This window comes from Callithrix jacchus, chromosome 11 (genome assembly GCF_049354715.1).
Source record: "Callithrix jacchus isolate 240 chromosome 11, calJac240_pri, whole genome shotgun sequence".
NCBI classification, from domain to species: domain Eukaryota; kingdom Metazoa; phylum Chordata; class Mammalia; order Primates; family Cebidae; genus Callithrix; species Callithrix jacchus.
The window spans coordinates 9,799,155-9,805,154 of record NC_133512.1 but is presented as its reverse complement, the minus strand read 5'-3'; the positions used below and the strand labels follow the sequence as shown (position 1 = coordinate 9,805,154).

The 6,000-nt window shown below is 42.7% G+C and overlaps 1 pseudogene; it reads right to left on the bottom strand.

Moving 5' to 3' along the window:
- Positions 1–3,679: 3,679 nt before the first annotated feature.
- LOC100400054 (hsc70-interacting protein-like) lies at positions 3,680–4,858 on the bottom strand (annotated as a pseudogene).
- Between the last annotated feature and the right edge of the window lie 1,142 nt (positions 4,859–6,000).

Sequence of the window (6,000 nt, the reverse complement as noted above, 5' to 3'; positions counted from 1 at the left end):
TAGCAATTCCAGATCAAGATCCAAGATAGAACTATCAAAGGGGCAGTGAGAACTTGGGGAGGAGAGATCATATGGTCCCCTGGAAGGTATGAAGGAATGTATGAAAAAGCCTGTTAACTATGAAAAGGTTAAGGAGATTTCTCAGGGCAAAGATGAGAATCCAGCTTTGTTTCAAGGGTGTTTAGTTGAGGCCATTAGGAAATATACTAACACTGATCCTGCCTCAGGGGAAGGACAGACCCTGTTGGAAGTACATTTTATAACCCAGTCTGCCCCTGATATCTGTAGGAAACCACAAAACGCTGCTATGGATCCTCAGACTCCTATGGAACCACTTTTGGATGTGGTAGTTTTAGTTTTTAATAACAGGGACAGAACAGAGGAAGCAGAAACAGTAAGAAGGACCTCTCACAAGGTGCAGCTCTTGGATGCAGCCTTCAGCTCACCTCCCACATGGGGTTGCCCTCCCGGCTCTTGGTCTGACCAAGTGAAGCAGAAAGGTGGAAAGTCCAAAGTTGGGCATCCAGGTCACCATGCCTTGGGCATAAATCAGTGTGCACACTGTATGAAAACTGGCCGTTGGAAGAGGGACTCTCCAGAGCGCTAAAGGGAGTCATTGGCACTTAAACCAATAATGATTGAAATATTCAAGCAAGCCCAAGAGTGATGGGGCCCAAGACTTTCTGCTACAGCTCCCACTGGGCAACTAGCCATATCTCTGGAGGGGCCTTGGGACCCTCGACGTGGCAGGTGACAATATTAACTTCCTTCTGGACACGGGAGCTGCTTCCTCTGTTTTGACCCATTATAAGGGGCCTCTGTCACCCAAAACCGTATGATTATGGGGAGAGCTGCACAACCTCATAGATATCATTTTACCTGTCCTTTAAGCTGCTGTTCAGGGACTTTGGTTTTTCTCATGTGCCTTTGTTATCATGCCTGAATGCCCCCTATCCCCACCTTGGGAAGGCATTTGTTGACCTAGCTGCAAACAGTTTTATCTTTTGGAAATCAAAAGGCAGAAAAAGGGTTGCTCCTTTTCCTTTCCTGTGATAAGGGAGGAAAGTCAATAGGGGACTTATCTAGTTTACCTACTGAAATAACCTCCAGAGTAAATTCTACAGTGTGGGACATTGAGGTTCTAGGCAAAGCATCAAACATTCCTCCACTTCGCATCCCACTTAAGCCTGGTACCCCATCGCTTGGAAGAGAGAAAACTCCTTAAAGCCAGACACACAAAGAGAATCCAACCATTAATGGCTTAGTTTTCGCAATTCAGGTTGTTAAGGCCCTGTGAGTCTCCTTGTAATATGCCAATCATGTTAATAAGTCAAATGGAGACTATAGATTTTTTCAAACTATTTGAGCTGTCATTCCCATACATCCTGTAGTGTCCAATCCCTACATACTGTTAGCCCAGGTCCCTGGGGATGCTGACTGGTTTACAGTCTTAGTTCTTAAGGGTGCCTTTCTTTTTTGCATTCTAGTAGACACTGATTCACAATTCATCTTTGCATTTGAATGGACGAATCCTGATAGTCATTTGGTTTCTCAATTAACTTGGATAATTCTTCCCCACGGGTTTATGGACAATCCTCATCTGTTTAGGAATGAATCGGCCAGAGAATTAAGGATGTTACAATTAAAAAAGGGCACTATTATCCAATATGTGGCTGACTTGTTGGTTGCTAGTCCAACCAAAAGGGACTTGGATAAAAATACCATTAAGTTGCTAAATTTTCTGGGAGCTAATGGGTATAGGGTCTTACCACATGAGGCCCAGATTTCAACTCAAGAGGTTAGATATTTAGGATATGTGCTAAATAAACCTTGGCACGCAGGCAGTAGTGCCAGAATGAAGGGAAGCTATCTTGAGCATTGCAGAACCCCAAACTAGAAAGAAGTTGCAGGGTTTCCTAGGAATGGCAGGATACTGCCGTTTGTAAGTGCCTGGATTTGGGCACAGAGCAAAGCCTTTATACGACGTCCTGAAAGGAGCAGGCATAGATCCTTTTGAATGAGATAGCAATTGTAAGCAAGCTTTTAATGCTGTCAAGGATAAATTGGAATCAACTCCAGCCCTAGGGATCCCTAATCTTGATAAGCCATTTTTTCTTTATGTGGCTGAAAAACCAGGAAATGCCCTACCTGTCCTTGCCCAGAAACTGGAGGATATCCTCTGACCAGTGGCATAGATTTTTAGGCAATTAGACCATGTCACTTCGGGATGGCCTGGATGCCTCAGTGCAGTTGCAGCAACTGCTTTTATTTTTAATTTATCATTTTCTTTGTCATTGGAGGGGAGGAAAAGAAAGCAAGCAGAGGTGGGGGTATGATTACACTATTTAAGGAAGAGCTGAATACAAAGACAATGAATCTCTCATAGTCTCAACAACTCCACAATGAAGAGCTGTGGATTATCTCATTTATAATTCACATTGGATCAAAAAATTTGGTTCCCCTATGTGTATATCAATTTAATTTAAACATTATTGTTTTCAGAATACAAAGATGAATACTACAAGATAAACTCTAACTGCAAGAGGTATTTTTCTAAGTAGAAGACCAAAGGGAATCCCTCTTTCCAATGTCTTTTGATATGACAAGATTTTGCCAGAGTGGAAATAAGCATTCTTATGGCCAAGTAAGAAACTACAGTTGCTGTGGGTATTACCCTACAATGCCATATATATTACATATTAAATTAAACTCAGTATTGAATATGCTTGTATAGTCAGGCTGTTGATGATGATAGCAGTGATGATGCTCGTGGAAAAATGCCTGTTTTTATCCCAAGAAAAGTAAAGAAGAAAAATGTAACAAGCAGAAAGCAGGCACAGAGTTGGGCATTTTTTGACTAGGAAAGAGAATTTTGAGCATAGTATAAAAAGAAGAGTACTCCCTTATTTCCCCTATGTGGAATTATTTCCACATACTTCATATAGGATTTCCATATGGAACATTTATTAGACATACCGGACAAGAACAGAAGTAAGTACTCCAACTTCACTGTGGCATTACAAAAAAAAAACATCCCTTCACCGCAGTGTAAGATTTAAGGGCAACCTTCCCGTGGATGCATGTTGTATAAAACACAGCAAGATTGCTGCTGCCCTGCCAAGTACTTCCAGTTCCTACCCAGGTCCCACTGAAACACTGATGCTTCCAATTAGTTTTATTGAAATAAATCTTTGAAGAAAAAGATAATACGTGTTAAAAGACAAGTGAAAATGCTTCAGGAACCACATATCCAACGCAAACTTTATCCTTAAATGGGTTGTGTTTGCCTCGCACTAATAAACTTTTAATTCACTCAAATTAGAGCAATAATCTTCTATATATAAGTATCTGCCCTGTCCAATAATTTAAAGAAAAATAATCCAAAATTATTAGTAAAGAAAAATATAAGGATTAATGGACCCTTTAAATTTGTTTTAAATATGTTTAAGATTAAAAAGTGTTTAAAGTTTGTAATTCTTAGTAGGAAAACATTACCCTAATGGCGAACCACTGTAAAATGCTTCAGCTAGATCTGGGGGAGAGGGGTAGGGATTATCTTCAAAGCACCCCAGCTCTCTTGATGAGAAGGTCAGAGGCACACTGGTTGGTATTACTGTGACATCCATAAGGTGATCTAGGTGCTTTTCCTTCAGCAAAGGCTTTATTTACCAGAAGGGCATTAAGCTTGACCTTCAAATTTGGCTGACACCTTGCTGATAAGATTCATAAGCTTTGGGTCGCTTTGGTATTTTGACATACTTGCTGGGTTCTGAGCCACATCCTGGAAGGCCACCATAACATCTGGATCCTGCATGGCTGCAAAAACCTCTGGATAACTAAGAATCTCACTGAGTCCAGGCGTTCCGGCCATTCCAGGCACGCCCCCTCCCATTCCAGGCATTCCTCTGGGAAAACCACCAGGCACTACCCCAGGAAAGCCACCAGGAAAAGAGCCATACTGAGCTGCTGACTGTCATCTGGCTTCTTCCTCCCTCTGGGCTCTCTCAAGCTCTTCTGGGAGCCTTCTTAACTCTTTCTATTCTTTCTTTGATCACTCGCTCTTCACATTTTCGGTCATAATTTCTGCGATGTTCTGCGATTTTCTGTACCCTAGGTCGACCTTTTTTCAGCATTGCACTCACATCTTCAGCATAATCCAGTTTACAGGCAAGGGCAAGGTTATGAGCTGCTTCTTCTCAGCGGGCTGGAGGTCTGTGTGCTTTCCCTCGCCACCTGTAAGACTAAGCTGAATCAGGATTTATGTAATCTGGCTTCTGTAATCTGATGAAGACACTGGTCCTCTGGGCATACAAAATGGCCAAGCAAGGATTCAGCTCGATGGCAACTGCGACTAAGTCAATGGCTTTCTGCAATTCATCACCGTTTAGGGCTTCTTCTGGAGCCTTCTTAACTCTTTCTATTCTTTCTTTGATCACTCGCTCTTCACGTTTTCGGTCATACTCTCTGCGATGTTCTGCGATTTTAGGGCTTCGACAGCAGCCACTTTCGTGTCATCTGCCTCATCCATCATCTCCTGTTTTATCTCTGCATTTTCATCTCCCATTTCTTGAGGGGCATCAGTGTCTGGTTCAATCACACCTTCATTATCAATTTCTAGATCACTTTCCTCACTTGGTGGTTCGTCTGCCTTTAAGTCTTCCTCTACCTTCTTACTATCGGGTTTTTCTTCCTTGGTATTTTCTTCTGATTTAGCTTCCCGAGTAGCAGGTGGTATTTTATCCCCCATACTCTCCACCCACTGCCTAAGGAAGCACATTTCTTTGGTATGTAAAACGCTCAGATCCTGCTTACACAGTTTCACAAAGTCCTGAAGCTCGTTCACTTTGCGGGGGTCCATGGTCGGGAGTCGGTGGGCGAACCTGAGGGTCTGTGGCCTGGTTCCAGGCCCAGGTGCTGGCTCGACATGACCATGCAAAAGGGGTGGCTCCCACGAGAGCAACTGCTCTTTTATTAGATGAAACCAATCAACTGGCTTTAGGCCAACATCTGGAGGTTTTAACCCCATACCACATACAAAGAATCCTAGAAGCTAAAGGACTCCAGTGGATGACAGGGGGACACTTACTGAAATATCAGGCTTTGTTGCTAGACACTCCTGATGTAACTTTTAAAGTATGCTAGACTTTGAATCCAGCTACTTATTTTCCTGAACCCATAGGCACCCTAGATCATTCTTGTATACAAGTTATGGAGCAAGTTTACTCCAGCCATCTGAATTTAAAGGATGAGCCTCTAGAAAATCTTGAGGTAGAATGATTTACAGATGGAGGTAGCTTTGTGCACCAGGGAAACAGGAAAGCTGGGTATGCTATTGACAATCAATATGAGGCCTTAGCAGTTTCTCCCTTGGCTCAAAAGACAGAATTAATAGCTCTTATTAGAGCCCTGCAATTGGGAAAGGACTTGAAAGCCAACCTTTCCACTGATTCTAAGTCCGCCTTTCTGGTGCTTCATGCACATGCTGGTATCTGGAAGGACAGGGACTTACTCCTACCTGCTAAGGGTTCCCCTGTAAAACATCATTTGGAAATTCTGAATCCACTGGATGCGGCTTTGCTGCCCGTGGAAGTAGCTGTAATCCATTGCAGAGGGCATCAAAAAAAGAGACTTTAGTGTGGCTCAGGGAAACTCCTTTGCAGATGCAGCAGCTAAGGCAGCTGCACTAAAGGAACCAGTTGGCCTTGTAGGCATGTTAGTGCCCTCGGCCCTGGTGATGACAGAACGAAGATATACTAAAGAGGAACAAGAATGGGATAAAGGTCAGGGGTTAATTCAAGAACCATCTGACTGGTTTATCAAGGACAACAAACTGTTGGTACCAAGGGCTAATCAATGGAAAACAGTGAACATTTACATGACTCTACTTATTTGGGAAGAGATTCCCTGTTTCAACCGAAGTCTCAACTTTTTATAGAAAGAGGCTTACTTAATACAGTAAAGCAGGTTACTTGGGCCTGTGAATAACCCAAATAACCATTT